General features: G+C 48.8%; 1 protein-coding gene across 5 annotated transcripts in view; it reads right to left on the bottom strand.

The window, feature by feature from the left end:
• Positions 1 to 26706, bottom strand: part of ZBTB7C (zinc finger and BTB domain containing 7C) — a 153068-nt gene that overhangs the window by 41750 nt on the left and 84612 nt on the right. Inside the window, exon 1 of one of the 5 annotated variants that reach the window (XM_069002066.1) lies at positions 9622 to 9702. The exons of the other annotated variants lie outside the window; for them this stretch is intronic. The gene's annotated coding sequence lies outside the window, so the exon portion shown is untranslated. Of the gene's footprint in view, positions 1 to 9621; positions 9703 to 26706 lie in introns of those variants that run through there. 5 annotated transcript variants of the gene reach the window in all.

Raw genomic sequence — 26706 nt, 5'->3', positions numbered from 1 at the left:
ATGGTTCTGTGACTCCCCAGTGATGCTCATTTCTACCTCCCTCAGCATCCACGGCAGGCAAAGCCCAGCAGATAATCTCCTACAGAACAATCTTAACCATGAATGTTAATAAACTCAAGACTGACACAAGGATTTATCAACCCAGAGTACTTCCATGCTTCCCTCTTTCTCTCCACCTCTTCTTCACCCAGCTTTCAGCACTCCTCATTTCAGCAATTAATCCCAGCCTTTCTGAAGAGGCTGAATCCTACAAGCTTGAAACCAAGTCCTCACAGAGCCAAATCAGCACAGATGTGCCAGAGAGCAATGCAGATGTTTTTTCCTTCCCCTGAAATTCAAGACTTTGCTTCTGCTCAGTGCTGTGGTATTTTGCAGACTGGGGATGTCAGGACCATATCCCATTCCCACATGGCAAGTGAGAAGTCACCCTGGGAAGATTAAAGCAGAGAGAGAAGACCTGGGTTGCCTCCTGCATTTTTCAGCCCTTCTCCATCCCTTTGTGAAAGGCTGATGCTGTTAAGCAACTATGTAAGGGATGAAAAGAGTCAGGGAAAATAAATAATACATGGATGTTGAAGTGTGTTGCCAAGGCCACTTCCAGGATGGATCTGTACCCTCTGGACAGCTGCCTGCTCCTGCCCTAGAGAGATGTCACTGGGAGTGAAATGGAGCTCCTGGGCAAGACGCTGTTCCAGAGTGACACATCAGAAAACCTTGCGGGTGACAGAAACTGTAATTGCTGTGCTTAAACTCCACTGGCCCATTCCACCCCCGTGAAACCCAGCTTCGCTGCTGATTTCAGCAGAATAGGGAGGGATTTGCCCCTACCAGGGCAGCTGGGATTGCTAGGGATACCTCTCCCCAAAGCCTGAGCAAAGCCCCACTGCCTGAGCAGGGGCCTCCTTATAGCCCTCGGGCCTCGTGGATGCTCTGGCTTCCATGAGGACTTGAACAGTGTTCTTCATTCTCCCCAACAGCAGGCCAAACCAGATGCAGAGAGCTAGCAGCCTGAAAGAAAAGGCATCTTAGACCCAGTGTCTTCTTGGGGTTCAGGGCAGCAGTGTCTTGTGTGCAGAGGCTGTGGAGACCCCAAGGGATTCCACCAGCTCCATCCCCAAGTCTTTACTTCAACACCAGCTTGGCCACATCTGCCTCTGTTTCTCTCAGCAACCCTCCAAGAGCTCTATGGCTCTGTAGCAATGAGAGATAACATAGCTGACACTCCAACTACGTAACTGGAATGCAAAATAAAAGGCACGTGGTGTGGCCGGATCCAGCAAAGACCATGACGTGAGCTGCCCTGACTCCTATCACGGAGAGCTGGCTGTGCCAACACTGCCAGCAGCCCACTGGAAGGGCAGTGGGCTCCTGTCCCCAGTCTGTCCTTTGCATGGGTCAGGAGGTGAGGCACCACCCCTGGAACAGAATGCCTGTCCTTCAGCAAAGACACAGAAGTGTCCAGCCCTGATGCACAAGGACACCAGGAGGTGCCTGGGGTGCTGGGAGGTGACAGTGAGGAGTGCAGTCATTGGGGTGGCAGCTTCCAACCTTGCTGTGATGGAGAAGACCAGGCACACCCCTGCCTCACTGCTGCTGCCTGGAAAACAGCTGAAATAGCCCCAGCAAAGCACTCTGCAACCCACTAAACCCCCTCTCCTCTCCTGTGCCTGCTGCAGAGGGCAGCTGGAGGGGCTCAGGAGACACAGCACACAGGGATGCTGCAGGGACTCCTCAAATGAGATGCACACAGACAGTCTAATGTCTCTGCAAACCCCCTCCCCACACATCTGCCAAGATCAGAACTGGCTACAAAGATTGAGGATGTTTTTTGAGAAATACTAGCTATAACTGTTTGCATGCATTTGCCTTACAAAGCGATTGGGAGAAGAGGGGGGAAATACTCTTCCTGTTTAGCACAGAAATATAGGTAACAATCATGAGGCAATAATTGATTCATCCGATAGTTTATTAACTGGATTTGGGGTGTGCAAGTGACAGCCTCTGCAGCCAGCCTTTCATGTGACACGTTATTAAAGGCTCTTTTTCTGGCTCTGAAAGGCAGTGGCTGGAAGATCAAAGGTCAGACATTTCAAGAAGTAAATTGGTTTAATGTGGCTGCAGATAGCCTCACAAAAACCTAATAAATATGCAGTGAAATGTAAGGAGAGAAAATTGTGGACAAGAGAGACAATTACTTTGAAACCAGGATAAGAGCAGCGCAGGCTCAAATTAATCAGCGTTCAGGCTCCTTCTCTCTGTCTCAGGATTTAGTATTCAGAGCAGGAGCCCAGCTGATGGTGGGATGTGCTGCGGGGAGCACCAGTACCCAAAACCTGCTGGGGGAAGATGCTCAACTCCAATCCACAGCTGGGGTGGTGGTGAGAAACACCCTGGTTTTCCAGGTACACCTGAGACCCACAGCAAAGGATGTGCGTGAGCACCACGGGATTTTGTGGTGGCTGGTGAACGCATCAGCACTCCATGGCTGAATATTCTCCTATGACAACAGGCTGGGAGAGTTGGGGGTGTTCAGCTGCACAAGAGAAGGCTCCAGGGAGAGCTCAGAGCCCCTGGCAGGGCCTAAAGGGGCTCCAGGAGAGCTGCAGAGGGACTTGGGACAAGGCATGGAGGGACAGGACACAGGGAATGGCTTCCCAGTGCCCCAGGGCAGGAACACATGGGATATTGGGAAGGAATTGCTGTCTGTGAGGGGGGTGAGACCCTGGCACAGGGTGCCCAGAGCAGCTATGGCTGCTCCATCCCTGGAAGTGTCCAAGGCCAGGTTGGAGGGGACTTGGAGGAATGTGGGACAGTGGAAGCTGTCTGTGTCCCTGTCCCAGGGGAGGCTGGAACCAGGTAATCTTGAAGGTCCCTTCCAAAAAACTGTTCTGTGTTTCTATGATTTTATTTTATGACCCTGTGGGGAGCTCTTGGTGTGTCCAAGTAGGTTCATGGCAGCACTGGAACATCAACTCACAGCCCAAACCCCATTATCCATTGGTAAAAAATGAATACAGAAGGGCTTGATTATAAGAATTGATGCTTTAAGCTCATCTCATTTTTTGCTCGATCTCTTGACATTTTCAGAAACTTGCCTCACTTATTTTTAAACTCCAGATTGCGGTATCTGAATTACGTGGCGGTTTTTGTTTGGATTTTTTGAAATGCTTTAACTCTAATAACCTCTAAACACTCACGACACAGGATTTCTTTGCTAAAACGTCACAGGTTCACTCCTTTTAATTACAGGTGGGAAAACACCCACTCCAGTTCTCTAATCTGGAAAGGGGCTTCCTGCACGAAAACAAAGCGCGATATTCCCAGTACAGCTAGAAACAGGAGCAGAGGAAACCAGTCCATGGAACAAAATGCCTGGTACCCCCCAGACAAGCCAACAAGGACACAACCTCTTTGTATTCCCTCTGCAGGTCACCTTCCCCAGCTGATCCATCGTGGTTTACTCTGGCCCCACAGGACAGACTGAGAGGGATCAAGCAGCAGGGTCTCTCTGTGATTTAGCAACGCCAAGCCTCGCCTGCTCACCCTCACAGGGACCTTCTGTAAGCACCTAAAGGTTGGGACCCAAGGGCTAAGCCATTCAGTAGAATCACAGAATCATTCACGTTGGAAAATGCTGTTGAGTCCAACCATTTATCTCCCCACCACTGCCCAGCCCAACACTGACCCATGTCCCCCAGTCCCACATCCACACGGCTTTTAAATCCCCCCAGGGATGAAGATGCCACCACTGCCCTGGGCAGCTGTGCCAATGCCTGACCACTCATTCTGTGAAGAAAATTTCCCAGTATCCAACCTGAACCTCGCCTGGCACAACTCAAGGCTACTTCCTCTCATCCAGTCCGTTGTTCCCTGAGGGCAGAGCCCAACCCACCCCCGCCCCCCCGGCTGCCCCCTCCTGTCAGGGACTTGTGCAGAGCCACAAGGTCCCCCCTGAGCCTCCTTTGCTCCAGCCTGAGCCCCTTTCCCAGCTCCCTCAGCTGCTCCTCATCAGATTTGTGCTCCAGACACTTCCTGACCTCTACTGCCCTTCTCTGGACATGCTCCTGCATCATCGGCCACGTTCTCCCATAGTTGGACCACCATGGATGAATGGGATCCCTCTGACCACCACGTCCCCACTCATGGCTCTCATGTACCCCTCTGCCCAGAATGGAGCTGCACCCAGAGCAGCACCAACACCTCCCTGGTGAGGAAACCTCCTGAGAAGCCTTGGGGATGAGGCAGAGAGGGACAGCTGGTGCCACCTGTGTCCTGCTGGCCAAGGGACAGTTCAAAGAGAACCCACCCTTCATGGGTCAGCAACAAGGAGATCTGATGGGACACGGACCTCTGCACCTTCAGCCCACGCAGGCAGCCCTTGCCCTGAGTTATCTGTGTGTATATTGCTCTGCCATAAATCAGGAGCCCTAACAACTGTAATTTGTATCTGAGGAACTTGGAGCAATTACAAAATCAGCCCAAACACCATTTGTTTCACAAGATTTTGCCCTTAGTTAGCACTGTCGTTCTGCTTTAATTGCACTGTAATTAATTGCAACAAAACTGTTTGGAAAGTGCATGTGCACAGTGGAAAGGCTGGAATATTGCAACCTGACTCCTCTGCTGCAGCCACAAGCATAAAATCTGTCATCCTCTTTCCATACAACACTTAGCATTCATTTTACCACCTTGTATCCAGAGGATCTCCAAGACCTCTCAAAGCCAGACCAAGACTCATGGAATGCAACTACTGAACTTACTTTACATGCAGGGAAATTAAGGCTCAGAGGAGCTAATCTCTTTAATTTCTCTTCAGACGTGACTAAGAGGGTATAAATTATCCGAAGTAAACTAGGCCTGGACCCGGATGTAAATCACAATCCTGCAACACTCAGAGGTCCTCATGTTCCCTTGCAGCTCCCAAAGCCACCCAGCACCTTGAAGAGGCTGGGATCTGCCTCCTGTCCATGGGGGAGGTTGCCTCACACATAAATTCAACACAAAGCAAAAGACCTCCCTAAAGACAGAAGGCAGTGAGAGTTGGAAACGATGATATCCCACTCCTGGAAGTGTCCAAGGCCACGTTGGACAGGCCTTGGAGCAACCTGGGGTAGTGGGAGGTGTCCCTGCCCATTTCAGGCATGTGGAATGGACGATCCTTAAAGTCACTTCAACCCAAATCATTCTACAACAGAGGAAAGCAAACCTGACCCGTTTCTTTCACAGCCCATCCCTTTTTAGCACCCAGCTGTGGCATGGAGGTACTAATCCCAGCTGAGGTGGTCTTCCAGAGCCCCCTCTCAGCTGGCACTCAGTCCCTCAGCACAGCCTGTGACAGCAGCCATAATGCAATTGCTGGGCAATCACTTGGAAACAAGAAGCCACCAAATCCATCCACGGTTGCCTTAAGTCTCATCCCCTGAACAATTATTTCTGTGCAGGGAAGGCAGCTGCACCAGAAGTCTGCATTCCTGCAAGGCTGGCGAGAAGGTCTGGAGGGACACTGGAGACAGGAGACAGGGATGAGCTGATGTGGCTTATCTCCTCTCACCCCCTCAGTGAGTGGCTGGGGCAGTAACTTGCTGGTAAGGCAAGAGGGGACATTTCCCATTTTGAAATTTCTCAGCATTGGTAACAAAACTTATTTTTTTCAGCTAAATAGACTTGCAGAAAAAAATACGCTCTTGCTTTTCTTCCCTCTTTGCTGTTTTCTTTTTCTGATCTCTTCTCTCTTCTCTTCTCTTCTCTTCTCTTCTCTTCTCTTCTCTTCTCTTCTCTTCTCTTCTCTTCTCTTCTCTTCTCTTCTCTTCTCTTCTCTTCTCTTCTCTTCTCTTCTCTTCTCTTCTCTTCCTCTTCTCTTCTCTTCTCTTCTCTTCCTCTTCTCTTCCTCTTCCCTTCTCTTTTCTCTCCCTCTCCCTCTCCCTCTCCCTCTCCCTCTTCCTCTTCCTCCTCCCTCCCAGAGCCACATGATGGAGAAAGGGCTCAAATTTTGCATGATGGCAGCAGTGCCAGCACAGGGGCTGTGGATCCACCTCTCTGGCCACCCACCAGGCACTATGGTGTGACACAGCATAAGGGAATTTCACGGCAGAGTTGAGGATGCACCTGCTTGGAGGAGCTCATGGCAACAGAAGTCAGCCAGGGACCGGGCAGGTAGCAGCAGGGGGTCCAAAGGCAGCAGCAAAATGGTTGGGATTATCCCAGCAGCAGTACCTCTGGAAGATCCAGCTGATCTAGGAGACCTCCCAGGCACATGCCTAGAGAGCCTGGGGTTTGGCTGAGGATCTGCTCCATCAGCTTCAACTCACCTTGGCAAAAGGTGCCCAGATACCATGGTGACGGGCTCGGCAGGGATAAACACTGAGCATGGGTGTGGGTTGTTTGCATAGTTAGGAAGCTGGCTGGTCTCCATCCCTCCACCCTGCCTCCTCCCAGCAGTGCCAGGACCTCAATCCAAAGTGGTCTCCTTCCTCCTCCTGGGCTGGATCATCCGCAGGCAACACGGAGGCACTTCCCAAACTGGTTTCCTGCTAGGCAGGGCAGGGTGGGGGCCAGCAGTGCTGGGCTGCTGCCTCTCCCCAGGAGGTGGAAGTCATTTGATGGTCCCAACATCTGCCTGAACTCACATAGAGACAGCGCAGAGACTTCATGGTGTGGACATCCCCGCCTCCTCCTCCTCTGCAGCTGCCAAGAACTTCAAGTCCCTTGCAAAACCAACAGCTGGGATACGGTGTCCTTTTGCCCACCTCAAAAAAAAGTCAGTCAGGACCACCACACATCCATTCCTCAGGTACAAGGGCATCTTTTTGAGGAATAGGGAAGAAAGCAACCCATGAGCAGAGAGAAATAAATGTATAATTAAGGCAAGCTGCTCACATGAGAGATACTTGAGAATCATGCAGACCTGTGAGCAACGTTGCCATCAGGAACACGGCTCCTCTCAGGCTTCCAGTAAGGAATAAAAAAGCTCTGACTAATAAAAAGAGGCCTCCAAATCATTCTTGGCAGAAGCATCCCAGCCTCAGATCCCCTCCCTCTATTCATGAGTAAAGCTCTCTCAGGCAAAGGAAAATAAACCGTGCAGCTACCTCGCTGACCCGACCTGCAGCAGGGTGCAGCTGGGTGCTGGCTGCCCCTTCTCCAACATCAAATGCCAATGTAGTAGCCTATTTAATATATACATTAATTTGTATTAATGTATTATGCACAATACATATTGTAAGGAAATTTATAACATGTATCATGCACAAAAAGATACATTATACGGGCACACATAAGGATAAATATATATTGTGCTTCTATAAAATATTTTTATATATATATATAAACTAATACAAATATTAATGGGAATAGCACCACACAGATGAGACCCATCATGATTCTGCATTCCCATCTCCATCCTGCCAGGAAGGCAGGGGCACTGGCAGGGGCAGGGATGAGTCCTGCCATCACTGCCTGGTTTCCAGGATCGTACACACACACTCAATAATACCGTGTTTCTCTGCGGTCTGAGATCCTTCACCTCTTCTAATTAGTTACAAGCGTATAAAGGCATTCCACCAGGGACATTTAATGGGAAAAAGACCAAGGACTATGAACTGGGCAGGGAAGACTCCAGTTTTGAAACTATTTTAATAACTTGTTATTTAATTAAGAGCAATAGCTCCGAAATTATGTCAGTGAAACTTGCTACTTATTTATTAATTAGAGGAGGAATTTCAAAGGAGGCTCCGGGAGTGAGGTGCTGGACAGCCTCGGGCTCGCTGGAAAATCCCAGGTTTCTCCAGCTAGTGCTTGCTCAGCGCTCAAACACGCTGGGTCTGACTCCTCACTGCCTGGCACCTGAAGTAAACAGTGTCAAGCACAGGCAAAAAGTGAGTGTTAAACACTGCCTGTTCTGGAGTAGGGGTTTGGAAAGTCCTTGCTGCAGTGGTGGGAGTGATGGAAGGCATTGGAAGACCAGGGAAACACCACAGAGCATCTCCTCTACCTTTCTAGGAGTCTTGCTGGGCTGTCCTGGTGTGGATACATCAGGATATGCATCGAGAAGCCTGTGAAAGGTTTTCTCTCTGGTGTGGGGTGCTGGAGATGCTGAAGGTTGGCCATGCCCATGGTATCACTCCCTGCAAACAGCTCTCAGACAGACCCACCAACATCAACATCCTCCCAGGAGGAGAAACTCCTCTCTGATTCCACTTCCACCAAGCAGAGAGGAGGAAGAAGTCCTATTTGGCTTCATTTCCCCAAATATTGCACCGGAGTGAACTGGAAGGGGGTTCCACATGCCCCTTCTGAGGGCAGAACAAGCGGCAGGTCCGCGCACGGCCGCGCCGAGGGTTTCTGTCCACCCGACGCGCGCCAGGGAGCAGCGCGGGGATGGCCGAGCGCCGGTTCCTCCTCTGCCGAGCACATTCCTCCCCTCCTGTTTTCATTCAGCCCAACCTTAAACAAAACCAGCGCTGTTGTTTTTATCCGCAGCGTGGATCTGGGAATTGCCTACATGGGGTCGGGGGAGCTGGAGAGGGGATTTGTGCTGCTGAAACAGCGTTTCATCTCGAGAAGGAGCTGTTAAAAATACAAGCGCTTAACTAGGTGCAACACACTGTCCTACTGCATCCCATCTGCTAGTGAAGAAGCAAAAAGTTCCCAAGATAGACTGAGATTTACACTCAAGCTCCAGATACGGGGTCTCCAGATAAAGGACCTGCGGCTTCCGCATGCAAGCCCCGCTTGCAGCACAGGCAGCACGGAGCAGGTCAGCTTGAGCTGGGCTTAACCCTGCACCAAGCATCGACCTCCTCCCAACCATGCCTCCCAGCACGTCTTTAATCACAATTTCTTTGCCAGCATTAAATCTGCCGAGATGTTTTAACTGTTCAAGAGGAGAACGGGATTTTTTCCCACAAGTTTTCTGCAAGGAACAACTGAAACAAAAACTCCTTCAGCACAAATACTAATAGGAAAGTATAAAAAATACATAATGGAATATAGTAAGTACTATCTTGTATTATTATAGACATATATTTCTATTATATATTTCCATTATATATTTCCATCTACTAAAATATTTCTATTAATATATATTTCTATTCTATTCTATTCTATTCTATTCTATTCTATTCTAAATATTAATCAACTGCCTCATGAGATCTCTTCTGCTTTCCCAGCTGGACATACTGGCAGATCTGTTTTTGCACTGGTATTTCCTATCTAAAACAAATAAACATATAACCAAGCTGGACTTACAAAAAAAAAAAAAAAAAAAAAAGCCCTGAGAATTGAGAGGTTGTATCGTACAGGTGTTGATGCACAGCCAAAATCTCCGGGCTTGGTAAAGATTCAAGATACCAAGTAAAGAAATCAGACAGAGATTCACGGGTTTGAGTTCAAACAGCAATTAAGAACACATGTAAATGGCGACAGATTAGTGCAGAGGATCGCTACAACGCGCCAAAGATTTTCAACATGAGCACGATTAGCCTCCGAGCAATACATTCGAGTGCCTTCCCCTCCCCTCAATATCCTGCAAAACCCCTAAAAGCTGGAGGGGGGCGGGGGGGGAGGTGTTTAAAAACTAAAAATCACACATTTCAGCAGCCAAAAATAGAGCATCTGACCCACCTTCCCTCTCCAGGTGCCGACCCTCGTCCTCGCCTCGGCTGCCGTGGCTGCGCAGGGAATCCGGCAGCGTCGCTCCCCGGGTGTCTGCAGCCAAGCGGAGATTGTCATTGATTTGTGTGCAGAAAGTTAAGCCTTTCTAGGAGCGGTTGGGAGAATTCACTCCCACCACTCCCTCTAAACCAAAAGTATTTGGCACCAGGCCCTCCTCGTCCACCTGTACTATTAAGGTCTAAACAACACCCGGGATATGGACTGATTTTTACCGGATCTGTTCAAGTTTCCTTTTTTAAACCGGCACACAAAGTTCTTCAGAAAGAAAAACTTGGGGGGTTGCTGTGGTTTTGATTTCTTTTTTTTTTTTTAAGTTTGTTTTTTTTTTTTTTTAAATCTTGTTTTTCTTAAAGCTGATTTATCTCATTCTTTTTGTTCTCTGCTCAGTGAGACAAGCCCCTCCCTTGTCTAACTGGCGACCCCCGATTTGCCCCCACAGAGGTCACTCTGTGGTTGACTTTCCTATGATCTGCTCCACCTCCCCTGCAAACCGTGCACCCATCTGAGACGGGTAAATCTGGGGAGGGGGGTGAAAACCACCTCTTTTGAAAAAAGAACTGCCTGTAATTTAACTAAAAAATCAGGTTTGCACATGAATGACCCAAATGAGCAAGAAGATGGAGGCAAAGTATCTTCCAACGGGGAGGTTGGTTACTCAAGTCCCCTGTCACTGAGTTGTACTGGTGACAAGACCCCAACCCAGGTGTCCAATCCAAGGAACGAGTGACTGAAAAACCTTCCCAAGTGCCCAGTGTGGGGCTTCCAAACCCCACCCCCGCACTCAGGTTTGGAAGACAACTCCTGGCCACCTCAACTGCACCAGACAGCCAACAATCCCATCCCACACACACCTCCCGTGGCCCCTGGCCACAAGGATGTCCCCAGAGGAGGATTCACCCCTCGGGAGCCCGTCTCAGCAGCCATGAACAGCCTTGCCTGGCTAAGCCCAGCTCGCCAGCGTGTGCACAACCCCAAAGGGCTGGCCATCATGTTGAGTGATAAATAACTGGGCTCTCTCCTCTCCTCCTTGCTGGGTGCCCTAGGGAGCAGCTTATTCTTGATATTCTGCCCCAAATTAAGAGGTCACACTGAATAAAACACTGCATTTCATAAAATACTAGTTCCTTTCTGGCACAGGTATATGTGTTTCTGTTAATACAATGAATCCGATGAGAGCAGCTGGACACCGAGCTCCACTTACATGCCTTCCTGATGGTTTTCTTTCAAAGAAGCACATTAAAAAAAAACCCAAATCACAACCAGAACTGTTTATACAAGGGAAATCTTTCTGAAGCATGAGGCAAAATCAAGTGCAAGATAGCCTAGGGCAACCTGGCACTCCCAGACACGGCTTGGAAGAGCTCCGTGCTCAGCACACGGTTACTTTTGAAACTTTTATTACACGCTTTCTCAGTCCGTAGGAAAAAAAACATTAATGCTGTTTCCATCCCCACACCCAAACCACTATCTGCAGCTCCTCTGACTACTGGGTTTCTAAGGAGTGTCTGGGTAAATCAGTAAATGAAGTCGCAGTGAACAATGTGTCTGGCCCCAGATAAGGGCAGAGCAAAACTTGGGCAGCATCCAGTGACTGTCAAAGTCGGCACGGAGAGGAACACCAATTGCCACCCACTGCTTTTCCTGGTACTCCCGTAGCTGGCATCCCCTGTGGGATGGGAGAAACCAAGCAACCACCCACCCAAGCTCCTCAAGCACAAAATCATGCTATTCTTCATTTCCCACAAAACCATTTCTTTTTTTTTTTTTTCCCATTAAAAAGATTTGCCTCCATCAATTCACCAAAGCCAGTGTGCTGAAGAAAAAATGACATCTGTCCCAAGCTAGCAAAGCATGTTGTTCACAGTGCTGGGTTCTCAAAATGGTTTATAATCAGGGTGTATGGAAATGTCCTCAGCACCAGGAGGAGCATGTCCAGGGAAGGGAATGGAGCTGGGAAGGGGCTGGAGCCCCAGGAGCGGCTGAGGGAGCTGGGAAAGGGGCTCAGGCTGGAGCAAAGGAGGCTCAGGGGGGACCTTGTGGCTCTGCACAAGTCCCTGACAGGAGGGGACAGCCGGGGGGGTCGGGCTCTGCTCCCAGGGAACAGGGACAGGAGGAGAGTGAACATCTTCCAGTTGCACCAGGAGAGGTTTATTGGGAATTAGGGAAAATTTCTTCATGGGAAGCGTCCAGCCCTGGCACAGCTGCCCAGAGCAGTGGTGGAGTCCCCGCACCTGGAGGGGTTTAAAAGCCGTGTGGATGCGGCACCTGGGGACATGGATTAGTGGCAGAGCTGAGGGAATGGTTGCACTTGAGGGCTTTTCTAGTCTAAATGATTCCAACCCCAAATTCTTGCAAACCAGACCCAGTACTTTCATGCAGAAAAATACCTGGGTGTGGACCATGACAATTGAAACATCTCAGTGATAACTTTGAGTCCAAAACCACTGCAGACCAATTAAATCCCCACTGAACCCTGGAAATTATTTGCCCTTTTCCATATGAAATTAGCTCACTTTTTTTTTTTTTTAAATCACCATTAATGGAAGGCTGAACAGGTCTCCTACACTGTAAATGAGAAGAAAATAAAGTACTTCTAGGGAGGTGTGAAATAAGAACAGCAGGAGAAAGAGAAGAAAGGGTTGTGCCAGACCCCACCTTGATTCACAAGGATAACAGGAACACCTAGCAAAAATGTAATAGAAAAGGTTGCAGTGATTGCTTATCCCAGCTGAGGAAAACTCTAATTTCAAGTATATTGAATTGAAAACTTTCCAGAAGAGAACTTGAAGGAAGCTTGTTTAATCAGAAAAATAAATGATCATCAAATGTAAAGATTTTCATGGGCAAAATAAATTTTGACAGAGTTTTTTTGGGGGGGGAGGGGGGGTTGTTTGTGAAATGGTACAGTATTTTCCTTTCATACCTCAGTTTTTCAGGCTGATTTTAAACTTTCTGCTTGGAACCCAACAATCAGCTCCAGTGAATACATCTCTGAGAGCCACAGGAAGATATTTTTTGCAACGGGATTTGCTGCATCAGTCACATTTTTCAAAGGAAAATAATTTTCTTCCTCAAACATCCCTATTTCATTGCCAAATTTACCACGGTGGTAAAAAAAAACACCATTTTTTTTTACAGGTTGATTTTGGTAAGAAATAGATCCCAGAGAAATATTTCATCCCCCTAAATCTCACCAAAGATGCTTGAAATGGGAAACCTGGAAAAGCCTGCGGAGGTTTTTTCCGAGGTGTCCATCCCACACACCCACACGTGTTTCCGTTTGCAGTGGTCCATATCCCCATTAACTCCAACAGGGCAATAAAGTTAAGCCTGGCCTAAGTGCTTCCAAATGCTGGCCTTATTTTAAAGGTGACAGAGCAAGGGGAAGGAAGAGATGTGAACCCACAATCCTGACAAACACCTTCCTCACTGGGACACCAGCGGGGCAGGAGGGAGTAGGATGGGGACACCTCCCGACTTGTTTAAGGTCTCTGTTGGTGCAGAGATGAGCTGCTGGTTTTCCACTTTTCAAAGGGAATAGTGGACCTTGGGAAAGGGTGAATGGGTAGATATTTCCTTGCTAGTAGCCCCACATCCTGCAGATGAGGAGCAGTTTCCAGCAAGAGGCTGAATTACCAGTTACCTCATGCCACAGACTGGGCAGATTCACTGGTCCAGGATGTGTCTGTATAAAAATCTACTGCTGCCATAACACCCTTATCCAAAAAACCAAAAGCTCTACAGGAAATCAGTGAAAACCAATGCTGATGAAGTGCTTTCCTTAAACAATCTCAGTGATTTCATATTTGAAAGCTTAATGGTTGTAATCCAGATTGATCCTGAGGGATCCCCACTGCTTTGTTACGGAAAGCAGAAGTCAATGAGGCTCCATTGTCTCCAGTGGAAATACAGTCAATTATTCTACCCAGAGTCCTCCTCAAGGAACGAAAGCACAGTTGGATTTCTTTCCAGGAACAGGGCTGGATGGAGCCAAGGTGATATTGAACAGGTGTATGTATGCATATATTTACACAATATATGTGCAACTACATGGAAGGATTTTTCTACATCATATGGCTTCACTGAGAAACTCTTGAAAGAGCTGCCCCCCTGACCTCCCCCGACCTGGAAATGCACCCACCTCTGGGCCCTACAGCTCCCAAATCCTTCTTGCTCCACAGTTCCCAGTCTTTTTTGGTCCTGTGCAGTTTCAGGGTATGAGGAAAATCTCACGTGAGCAAGAACATGGCGAAACTTCTGCACAAACTTTCAATTAAACCTGTATTTGGCTAAATATGACACATGCCTGAAGGCAACATTCTGGTCATAAAAATCCCAGAACGGCTTAGGTTGGGAGGGACTTTTAAGACTGTGTCTTTCCAACCTCCCCTGTCATAGGCAGGGACCTTCCACTAGATCAGGTCACTCTACTCGCTTTCAACGCTTCAGTTCTCCCTTTCTCTTCACTGAAAAAGACTTTTGAGTCTGCTTCAGCTTGTCTTGGTGCAGGACTGGGGCTGGGTGAGGGCAATTAAAAATAAATGGCAATAAAATGAAATTTAAACACAAATGGATGTTAACAATAAAAGGCACGACATGGATCAAAGATAATCTTTTCAGAGCTTGATGGCTTGGTGCATAATTTTATTCGGGGTACCTCTCATGCCCCAGGGCAGCTGAAGCCAGGTGAGATTAAAGCCCCCAAGGAGGCTCAGACCACATGGAACTTCTGAACATCCACTTTTTTGGTGCCACCATCCCCAACGCCAAAAACATTCCTCGGCACCCCAGACCAAATTTGAGATGGGTGGCAAAAACCCAAATACAGCCTGCTGCGGGATGGAAGGGAGGTGCTGGAGAGCATCTACAAAGACTCAGATGCTACTGAGCTGCAGAGAGCAGCCTGACCTCCACCGCAATCACTTTAAACCTCCCTGTGCAATTCACAGTCCCAGCTGCAATTTTGAAACGCTTTCCCCGCCTCGTAATTTCTCGATGGGTTATTTTTGCTTTGCTCTCACACAAAATGAGCCGCAGCTCCTTGCTGGGTCCACTCACACCATCCTACACAAGGATGGGCTAAGGACAACCAAGACAATGGCCCATCATAGCCAGCATTTCAGCCTCCAAGAGTTGGTAACCCTCTGCAGAGATCACTTGCTTTCCTTCCCCAACTGGAAAGTTATCCTCACCCAGAAATAAGAAATTCTGCAGAAGCACCCTGATGTAGGTGGAAACAAATCTCTTTTGCTTTCTAAAGCTGTGGATCAGGCCACAGCTCCTTGCAGAGCATCACATTAATACTGAAAGGCAAATGAACCATTTTACTTCTCCTAGCTGAAAGAAAAAATAAAAATGCAGCTGACCTGATTTACCTTTCTGATAATGTATTTAAAAAAATCTTCCCGGGCTCAGGACTTTGCCAGCTGAGATTTCAGACGGAATGAGACTGTTTATGTCATGACCACAACCTTCTGAAAAATGCCCCTTTAGATGGGAAAGCTCACAAGACCCTCAGGTATAATGATCTCAGCTATATCAATAACCACATTTCGGCAGATTCATTATCTGCTCACCAGCCTGCCCGGCCGCACAGCGAAGCGTTGCAGCAGGATGGAGTGAGAAAGGAAAACATTGAATTCAGCCCTTCTTCCCACAGAAAAAAAAAAAAAAAAAATTGACACTGCGGGTCATTCTTTTCCCTAGCAAAAGCCAAGCTTTTATTTCCACTGTTTTCACGCCGTACTCGGGAGGGAGGACCTGAGCTACACACAATATTGAACACGGCCGATCAATCCCCCTTGAGTGGGTGCAGGAGGATTTTCCTGTACAGCTCCCATCTTCGCTCCCCAGGCATCCTCATCCCTTGCCATCCCAAACTTTACAGCAGAACAGCTTTTTTTTTTTTTTTTTTTTTTGCCTGTTCCCCTCACGACATTCACTCCATTATTCAAGATTTTAACATCCATCACTCCATTATTCAAGGTTTTGACATCCATGTTAAATCTACTCATGGATTTCAGACCACACTTCGTAAGAAATTTAGGCTACAAAACAAAGGTTTATTTCGTATCTGTATTTTCAAGCAACAGGGACCGTTACGATCATGTATTTTGCCCTCCAGCTTCATACAAAATAAAATACTTCACCCAGTAATTTCTGCAGCAAGGCTCTCATTCCTGCCTGCCCTCCCGCATTTAGAAGCAGAGGCAATCTTGGCTGGAAGATTTCAAATCAAGGGGGCTTGCCCTGATCCTTTGGCAAGTGTTTCTAGAAGTTTATTAGTCTCATTAGAAAGAAATCTGCACTCTTTTTTCTTTCTTTTTTTTTTTTTTTGCCTGGACATGTTTAGCTCTAGTTTCTGAGCATCTCATCACACCAACCCTTTTTCTGCTAAATAAAACATTTTGACTCTCTTCCCAAAGCAGAGATTTGAAAGCTACAATCCTATGAGTAAGGAGCTGAGAGCTGTGAGCATCTCCCACAGTAACTCACAACAGAATCACAGAATGGTTTGTGCTGGCAGGGACCTTAAAGCTCATCCCATTCCACTCCCTACCTTTCATTATCCCAGGTTGCTCCAAGCCCCATCCAACCTGGCCTTGGACACTGCCAGGGATCCAGGGGCAGCCACAGCTTCTCTGAGTGAAGTAGAAGAAGCCCCTGGAAGATCTCTGCCCCATCACTGAGTGCATCTGCCCTCCCCACCATGAGCTGTGGGATTTGTTACTGCAACAACCCACAGCTGGGGAAACAGGAGGAAAGGAAAATGACAAAGGTAAGATGGGAGAAAGAAACAGCAGCTCTGCCTTAGGTCAGGGGAGAGAGCAAGCAGCCACTAAGTGCTAGGAGAGATGAGGGCTTGTATATCCATGGATGATTAACCTAAAATTAACATGGCAGCATGGAGATAGGGGGTTAATAGGTAGGTTGAGACGTAGAATGGTCTCAACTTTAAAAATCTCAAAGTTTTGGGGGCAAATCTCATCCTTTCTGGAAGGGTTGAGGTTTTGGAGCTCTTGCAGGTGGCTCTGCAAATTCATAATTCCTCCTTAGTGAATGCAAAGCGATGGAGGGCAGAGAGAGGAATTTTCTGGTCCTCAGGCCTCTTCCAGAGCCCTAGACTGTGTCATATCAAGGAATGGCCCTCCCAGCAATGGAGGCAACACAGCAGAGACTTCTGCTCTGTGCAGAGTCCCAGAGCAAAGCTCGCAACACGTTCAGCTGCATATGGAAAGGGACGGCGAGCAATGCCGGCAATATTATAATGCCTTTGTATAAATCAGCAGCGCAGCCTCAGATGGGAAGGAAAGTAATGATGCAGAAAAGGCAAGAAGTGTTCAATCAATATTTCTGCTCCGCATCTGGAAAGAAGGCAGGACGAGGTGCTTGTATCACTTGAGGAGGATTAAGTACTTTCCACTCCATTAGTAACCAAGGAGGTTGTTAAACAGCATCTACCAGCGATAAACAATTTTGAATCAGCAGGCCTGGATAACTTGCTCCCAGGAGCCCTCCAACAGCTGGCTGAGAAGCTCTCTGGCCTGCTGATGTTAATTTTTAATAAATCTTGGAATACCAAGGAAGATCCAGATGGATGGAAGCATGCAAATACTGCACTGATCTGCTAAAGGGGAAAGTGGGATGGCCTGATGAACAGGTTGGCTTGCCTGCCATCAGTCATGGGTAAAATAATGGGAACCCTCCCGAGAGTCACCTAGAAGAGGAATCAAAGGATGGAAATGCAGCTCATGTTTGTCAGAGAGGTTCTGCGGCCAACACACCATGTCAAACAAAGCTGATTTCATTCTCTGAGTAGATTACAAGTTTGGTTAATAAAGATAATTGCTTAGAGATAATACACATATGCTTTTGTACAGCATTTGATTTACCAGGGCGTGGCATGCTGATTATAAAATGAGCACTGCATTATGAGAATAAAGCACATGTGCAGGGAATTCAGAGGGGATCCCAACAAATAGCTGTCAGAGGGGCATCGGCCTGTTTCCAGGGGGATTTCACAAGGCTCAATCCCAGCTCCAATATTCAGCATTTTCTTATCTGGAAGCAAACATAACATCACTGCTGATAAATCAGCTATGTACTAGACAAACAAGAGAGGCCAAGCCATCAGAGCAGAGCTGAGATGATGACAGTCCAGCATCTGGCCGGGGTCATCACTGCACCTCAGAAGGTAAGAGGAAGGGGACAGCCAGGGAAAAGCAGAGGCGGGATGCTCAGAATCGGGGCAGTGATGCCATAGCAGGTGGTGGTGGGGACCACATACTCCCAGGGAGATGTGGACCCCAGGCTCAGGAGGAGGGCAGAAGGTTGGATGTCACACATCTCTAAGGAAAACTTCTTGGAGTGGGTATCAGGAGGTAAATCAGAGCCTGGGATGAGGAAGGCCGGGATGAATGACTCCATGCTGCAGGACTTTGCATCTGGGGTTGGATTACTGCCCAGGAAAGAACGCATGACCCAAACCAGCCCTTTCCATGCTTTATTCTGACACTGACCTTTGTGACCCTGAGGAAATCAACTAAAGCTTGAAGCAGCTTTTTGTAACAGGAATATCCCATCTGGCCTTTCGCATCCCTGAGCTTTATCTGTCCCTTGGGAAAACACTCGATGCATGCGCAGACACCTCAGTGACCCCCAAAGGGAAGTACAGAGGTACCAGGCATAGAGTGATATCCCTGTGGGCAGCCCGAACACCTGGACACCTAGGCCTTGTCTGCTGCTCCAGACCCATAAATCCAGCTGAAAGAAAAGGTTTTGAGAAACCTTTAGCAAGCCTAAAAGCTCAAACAAGCCTACGTGAAGCAGCTTTGCTACATCGTAGTTACACCAGCATCACTTACACTACCCCTTACCACCCTCTTCAGCAGGTGAGGCATCATCAATTCAATTTAATTTTATTTTGGTTTATTTCTACTCTTCTATCCTAGAAAACCAGAAGTTACTCATATTCACATGGGGCACATCATGTTTAGGAAAAGTTGCTCAATCCTGGCCATGGCCAGCCAACATCCATCCCTTGCTTGGGTAGATGCTGGAGAGATGTGGGGCTCAGAAAATTCATGTGAGAGTGCATTTCTGTAGGTTCAGAGCAGAAGAAGGCCCTGTGGGAGAGAGAAGAGTGCATGCCCACCAGCTCATATGTGCTCCTCACTCTCAACCCTGGGGCAGATCCATGTCTTTGGTCTTCAGAGTATCACAGGAGCAAGGAAACAGGTCCTTAGTGATTTGGACACACCAAGCTAGGTCCACAGGAGCAGTTTCTTGCCCAGCCTTCACTTGTGTCTTCCCCTGGCTCTGGAAGGACAGTCTGGTACCTTCTCTTCTTCCTGCTCCTTCTGCAGCTGCCTTGGAAGGGACCAGACCTGCTCAATCATGCAAAAGATGAGAGGAAACCTCTTCATCTCAAGAGCCAAGAAGGCCCTGACCAACGTCATGACCACATCAAGGTTAGGCACCCTCACTGGACCTCATGGGGAACCCTGGAGCAGCAAGGAGGGGGAGGAGGGTCTCACACTGGACTGACACTGTGACATTTCTCCTGGAGAGTGATGTGGGAGGTTTGTTCCCTAATCCCAGCCTGAACCAAGCTCAAGCATTGCTCACTTCCACATGCACCAATGTAGCGAAGGTGGGCAGCAGCCTCCGTGAAACAGCCTCACAGAAAACGTAGAATTTTTTTGATCTCATGTCTTTCTGTCCTCCTGAATCCAATTCAAGGAAAAATTTAGCTTCCAACCTATTTTTTTCCATCTGCCAAGATTTGCAGAGGGCTTCTCAATACGGCACCTGTCCTAAACATTCAGTCTCCCATGGGAACTGGAGATGAAGTCTGGCTAAGGGCCAGGCTGGCCTCATATTTCCATTTGACTCTGCCACTGAGCAGTGATGGAGAACCTGCTGCTCACACTGCTCCTCAATGGCTCCTCTGACTGCTCCTGCTCCAGGGACAGAATGAGGTCAACAATTCAAGTCCCAAATGTTTAACCCAAACAGGCCCCATCCATCAATACCTGAGCAGTGGATTAGAACACATTGTTATTGCTGAAGGTGAGTTGAGGGGATAAGGTATTAAATCAAAGGTCTTACCTAATGCTAGACATTACAAAATGTTTCAACCTTTGCCAAAAGGAGAAAAAAAAAAAAAAAGACAGTTTGCCTTAAAATCACTGAATGCCAGCCAACAGAGTTTTGGTGAGGTGATCCAAACCAAAAGGTGAAGCTTTCTTCAAGAACACTGTAGCCACCTTGATGGGCTTCCCAGATGCAAGGTAAAAAACAGGTGCCCATCCAAAAAAAGACCATCTCACCTCTAAATGCCACTGGGAAGATGCAGCAGGTATCAGCCAAAGACCATGGACACGAGGTCATCTTCCCTATTGTGATCCCCTCCCTCCCACTACCAAAACTGTCAGGAGCTCACAGGAAATTTCATCTCCCCAAAGAGTCACTAATTTTGATTGCCTCTTCTGTCTCACCTGAAAGTATTTGCCTCATCTCCAGAAACACTCAAGGTTGGGTTTGATTTGGCTTTGAGCAACCTGTTCTAGGGCAAGGTGTTGGAATGAGAGGAGCTTTAAGGTCCTTTCCAACCCAAACCATCCTGGGATCCTGTGATTCTGTGCACTAAAAGGGAGACAGGATCACCACAGCATCACTCCTCAGCACACCTTCAAGTCTCTGTGCTTGGCACAAAACCCTCAGTGGGTGAGAGCCCTGCCAGGGATTGCCCTGCTGCCTTGCCTGCCTCCCACATTCTCTTCCTCCCCGGCTCTGTATCCATGAGCAGCCAGGCTGAGGAGCAGAGTGCAACCACAAGTACTCCAATCCCTCCAAAAAAGGCATTACCTCCACTCCCACCTTCCTCCTCGCCTCCAGCTCAGCTCCCTGGGTGTTTTTCCTCTGCCACAACTAACACTTGACGAGGCAGAACATCCCCCCCCCACTCCACTCAAGCCCAAGGGAGGGTGCAGCCAGAGTAAATTACTTAGAAGAGAAGGGAAAAAAAATAAAATTAAATAACCACAGCAGACAAAGGCTTCTTGTCTTAAAACCCCTACTCAGCCAGCACACTGGGCAGGTTGGCACCATGCTCAGGTGATGCTGTGCAGGCAGGGGCTGTGCTGGGGTTGCTCTGGGCACCCCACTGCAACACACTCCCAAATTCAGCAACAGGGACCCCCGGTGCTCACCCAGGCACCCAGATTTTTAGCAGGTGGGTAGGACCCAAGATTCCACGTTTAGGGAGATGTGTGAGACCTGAAAGGTTTGGCTCTGACTGCTCCAGCAGGATGCAATTTTTTCAACAGGTTGAACTTGTAATTGTGTATTTTTCTCCCTTATATGAAAAAAAGAAAAAAGAGGAGGAGGAGCAGAATGAACTCATTTATCAAGTGCAGCCAAACACTAGGCTGGACTCAGAGTCAGTGACACTTTGTACAATGGCATTCCAGTTTGTCCTCCTAAATAATTTGTATTTTAATGAGCCCTCCTGCTCCAGTAGTAGTTTGTAGCCCCCACACTTTCTCAGGTCCTTCTGTGCTTTAATTTGATTTTTTTTAAATTTCCGGTGTCATATTTTTATTAACAGAAAGAAAAAGCAGGCTTGCTTCCCTCCTGGCTCACATGGGAGCAGGTAATGAATCTCTGAGCGCAGGAGTCGTCTCGGCTCTTATCTCCATGGCCTTGCTGTTCCCAAACCTACTTATTTAAAAAACTCCCCCATCATGAGATAATGGGAACAGAGAAAGTCAGCAAAGAAACAAGAAGGCAATCAGGATCTCTACAGAAGCAGGGGAGCACCATGATTTCCACCTGTTCTTCTCCTGCTGGGACAGGTCTTTAGGTCAAGATACCGTAAATGAGAAGAAGTCGCTTCAGGGAGTGCAATCACGAGAGATGTGCTCGACATCAAAAAGCTATTTTGCAGTGCCTGGTCTTGCTAAAGGCTCCTCCATTTGGGTCATGCTCAGCTTGCCATGGAAGTGGTGGCAGCCCAGACCTTGCAACCCCCGTGCTGCTGGTGGGGTGGCTGGGCCAGGGTAGCCAGGGGTAACTTGCACCCAAATTCCAGGTGCTCTGGGCTGAGGTGCTGGTCCTGCCTGTCTGTGGTGGGTCCCTGGGGAAGAGCAGTGAGGCTCTGACCCCACAGCAAACCTGTGTGGGGCAGAATTGCCCCACATCAGCCACAACACAGCTGCAAGTGAGGGCACTTCCAGGCCACTTCACCACAAATTCTGACCCATCCAAACACCAAGCCACACTTAACACACTTGCTCCTGGAGGTTCCTCGAGCTAGAAGGTGCAGTGACACCCTCTACAAAGTTCAGCAAAAGAGAGGGAACCAAAGGCTGTGGCAGCATCTTCCCTTGCCCACCTCTGAACCCCATCACCACAGGCTCCTGCTCGTGGTGGGGACAGTGACACCCCCTCAGTCCAAGTGCCAGGCATTGGCCCAGCTGAAGGATGGAGTAGAGATGGCTGAACCAGTCAGGAGGAAGGAAGGAGAGATGGTGAGGGCCACACACTCCCCCATGTGAGCCTAACGAGTCTCTTTAACAGCAAGGACTTTGTTCTGCAGCTGGGTGGGATGCGGGTGAGGGATGCAGGATGACAGAATCCTGACCCTTTCAGGCAAGGAAAGATCCCTGGAAAGGTGACAAGCTCTGGAGGGGTTTGCAGCCTAAGCCAGGTTAGGATCGGGGTGATACTGATGAAGTAGACACATCTAGGACAAGGTGACCCAACCGGTCCACCCCCTTTCAGGTTCCCTCCCCAGCATTCCAGGTCTGTGGGAGAAAAGAGCCACCAAACACTTAAGAGAGAGGTCAGAAAAGCAGCATCTCCAGTCCACACAGTTTCACTGGGAGACAGGATAGAGAAGAGTTTATAATCAAGACTATCCGAAAGGGAGGCTTGGCTTAAAAACCTGCAAAACCTCAGCAAACCTGGTTAAAACGTCAGCCTAACCAGGCTCAGCGCATCTCTCCCCTTCAGACTGGGGAAACAAATGTTACAGGTTCATACACTAATTTATTTCTATCCATTTAACAAATTAATGTGTCCCTCCCATCCCCCTTCCCTGGAGTAGCAGGCTCTGCAGCTCAGAGTCAGTGATACTCCTACTTCCCAAAGCCTTGGAGATACGCTTGACCTTCATTAGTGCCCTGCTTTGATTTCCACCCTCCCTTTGCTAACCCTCCCCGATGGAACTCTGCCAGGCTTTCTCCCTCCCTGGGGACCATCCTTGCTGCTATTTTGTTGGGTTTTAATCACCTTCTACTTTGATGCCTCCGATCTTTTACAGCCTTCCCCCATGCTGTGCCATCTCACCGGCCTTTTTGGGAGTACCAGATGGACCAGCCAGATTACTCTTAGGAAATATCTACTCTTTCCTTGGTTTCTTCCCTACCCTGGGAAAAGCTTCAAAGCTTCTCTCCCTGCTGGCAGGATTCCTTGGAGAAAAGCTCTGTGGACAAGGCCAGCAATCACAGAGTCCCAGAATGGTTTGGGTTGGAAGGGACCTTAAAGTTCACCTCATTCCACCCCCTGCCACGGGCAGGGACACCTTCCACTGTCCCAGGGTGCTCCAAGCCCTGTCCCACCTGGCTTTGGACACTGCCAGGGATGCAGGGGCAGCCACAGCTGTGCTGGGCACCCTGTGCCAGGGCCTCACCACCCTCACAGGGACGAATTTATTCCCAATCTCAAAACTATCCCTGCCTTCTGGCAGGGGGAAGCCATTCCCTCTTGTGCTGGCACTCCATCCCTTGTCCAAAGTCCCTCTGCAGGAGACTGCAGGGAGACTCCCTCCTGGAGCCCCTTTAGACACTGGGAGGGAGTCTAAGGTCTCCCTGGAGTCTTCTCTTCTCCAGGCTGAACTCTCCAGCTCTGTGTGCCCAAGCAGCCTGGCATTACGGCTTTAGATCTCATCCAGGCTTCACCAATTGCCCTAACCAGCCCAACACCCACAGGCTGATGCACCAAACCCCAGCTGTGCTTCCAAGAAGGTGCTCTCTCAACTCCAACAAGCTCAAGATTGTTTTAAACCCCCAAATAAAGAGTAATCACTCTTCCAGGTCTCATTTACAGCTCTTGTTTTCGTTACCACTCCCAAACAACATCCAAGCCTTATCTGAGTGTTAAACTCCCTGCTTTGGAGGTATCCCCTGGCAGCCACTTTCACACACTCAACCCAAGGGCAAAACATTTTCTCACGGACACAGCTGCTTCCTTAAACAGACCCTGTGTTATGAGATAGGGACATCAGACAGTGTACTCTCTCTGGCCACTCATTAGCTTAGAGATCCCCTTCTCCCTGCCTCTGCTTGGCTCTAAGCCTCCCCCACAGCTTTTTCCAGCCTCTCTCTCAGTGATTTTTTCCTCTGGCTGGTAATTGTTCTCATTGCCCTTGGCTCACAGATGGTCCTTGGAGAGCTCACTGTTGATGTGGTGCCAGCTCTGCTCCATTCCAGCTGCTAAAGGGCATTAGGAGACCGGCTACCACTGTGCAGAGACCTTTCCTCTGCTCCATCTGCCCTTCCACACGCAGGCAATCGCTGGAAAAGGCTTTGCTCACCACAGCTGCCACAGCTGGGCCATGCCTCGGCCCCATCCCAGCATCCAGGTCACCCTCCAGCCCCTCTGCCCCCCACGCTAAGCCTCCCCAATCTATCTGGATCTCCCTACCCACCCTTCCTCCCTGACAGTCTCTCCTGCCATGCAGCTGAGTCACTTCCCCTTCTCCAGACCTCTCCTTCAAGTTTTCCCATCCCCTTTGGAGCACCCCTGCAGTCCCAGTCCCAGCAAACCTCACCCACAGAGGGGACCCCTGTGCTCAGGGAGCAGCCCCTGGGCTGAAATCCTTTATGCTGAGGGTGACAAACACCAGCACAGGTTTCCCAGAGCAGCTGTGGTTGCCCCTGGATCCCTGGAAGTGTCCAAGGCCAGGCTGGACAGGACTTGGGGCAGTCTGGGATAGTAGAAGGTGTCACTGCCCACGGCAGGGGGTGGAACAAGATGAGCTTTAAGGTCCCTTCCAACCCAAACCATTCTGGGATTCCAGCCCCTGGGCTTCAGCCCCGCTCCATGGGGACAAACTGGGACTGCCACCCAGGCAGGATGGATGTGAGTGGAAGAAAAGAAGGGGGGGAAAAAACACAGCAGAGCAGAGAGGAGGTGAAAGGAGGTCTTATTTTTCTCCAAGCCAAGTTGTTTTTGGAGGCACAGACACTGGGTTCATTCATGAAGCAGCTAAGTGCAGCGTTTTCAACGGAAACAATGAATTAACAAGGATGAGCAGCAACAGGATAAATGACCTTTTTCCTGCCTCCCAGAGTGTCCTGTTTCTTTCCTAACCAAGCAGGCAACAGCTCCTTTAGCTTCAAGGCACTCAGCCCCAGAGACCTGGTGCCTCTAGAGAAGCCCAAGGGCTTAGAGAGGAGCTTTCCACAGAGGAACCTCCTTCCCTGTGGCTCCACACCCTCCCCACTAAACCCATGGGAGCTGGGGGCTACAGAGAACCCCACATGGCATTTGGGATGTGAAGAATGGGTGCTGCCACCCAGCAAGGCAACAGCCCCATGGCCAAAGCCATCATGGAATGAAGCTGCATCAGAGAGATTTCAGGCTGGAAATCAGGAACAGGCTCTTTACCCAGAGGGTGGTCAGGCACTGGAACAGTCTCCTCAGGGATGTGATCATGGCCCCAAGCCTGACAGAGTCCAAGGAGCATTTGGATGATGCTCCTATGTTTGGATAGTCCTGCAAGGAGTGGCAAGTTGGACTCGATGATCCTTATGGGTTCCTTCCAATTTAGAACCACAGAATTGTTTAGGTTGGAAAAGCCCTCCAAGACCACCGAATCCAACCATTCCCCAGCACTGCCCAGGCCACCACTGACCCATGTCCCCAGACGCCACATCCACACAGCTTTTAAATCCTTCCAGGGATGGGGACTTCACCACTGCCCTGGGCAGCTGCGCCAGGGCTGGACAGGCCTTTCCAGGAAGGAATTTTCCCTAATATCCAATCTAAACCTCCCCCGGCTGCCCCCTCCTGTCAGGGACTTGTGCAGAGCCACAAGGTCCCCCCTGAGCCTCCTTTGCTCCAGCCTGAGCCCCTTTCCCAGCTCCCTCAGCCGCTCCTGGGGCTCCAGCCCCTTCCCAGCTCCATTCCCTTCCCTGGACACACAAGATACTCTATGACACTCATGATTCTCAGATCAGGGCCCCGAACACCAACCCAGTGGGACCCAACCAAACTCATCCATGGGAAAAAGATCCCAGTCCACTGAGAACCCAGTACCCTTCACCAGGGTGCAATTTCTCTTCAAAGACACAGAAGGGAAGTGGTTTGACTGGCAGTTTCTGCTATCTCAAAATCTATCAGAGGGATACACTACCCTATGCTAACATAACGGATTAAAGCAGAAGATAAAATGCTGTTCCATTATCTATTTATTAAAAGCACCACTTGAACTGCTTTTATTCAGTGTACATCTCCCAGTAAAGAGGCACTCCTTGACGGTGTAAATCAGTGAGCAATTGTGTTTTAACAGCCTTTAGAATGGCATTTCCCCACGCTTTTAGACAGAGTATCAGACAGAAAACCTCTTCCAAAACTCACTTATCGTAACAGGCGAGATCACAGAGCTCTTTACTGCTCCTCTACCACCAAGACAAATACAAAATGGGCTTCTAAAGCTCACAAAGCAGAGATCATTCCCATTTCTGCTGCATGAATATCCTTAATGACAGGACAAAATAAATAATTTTGTTAGCAGGGGAGAACTGCAGCTCCCACTGACAGATGGGACTCCTGGTAGGCGATGAAATGCAGGCTGCAGCTCCCAGCCCGACGATGCCACCTCTGTGGTAGCTGTGAGTTCTGTGGGAATTAGCTCTTACAGAGCCAGCAAGGATGAAGCCACTTCGAATCTAGCAGTTCTCTGATCAAAAGGGGAAGAAATGATGCCAAACTTTCAGCAAAAGATTTCAGGTGTGAATATAGCAG

This window comes from Aphelocoma coerulescens (assembly GCF_041296385.1).
Source record: "Aphelocoma coerulescens isolate FSJ_1873_10779 chromosome Z unlocalized genomic scaffold, UR_Acoe_1.0 ChrZ, whole genome shotgun sequence".
In the NCBI taxonomy this organism is placed as follows: Eukaryota; Metazoa; Chordata; class Aves; order Passeriformes; family Corvidae; genus Aphelocoma; species Aphelocoma coerulescens.
Note: the sequence above shows the minus strand (reverse complement) of the source record. Positions and strands in the feature narration are given on the sequence as shown.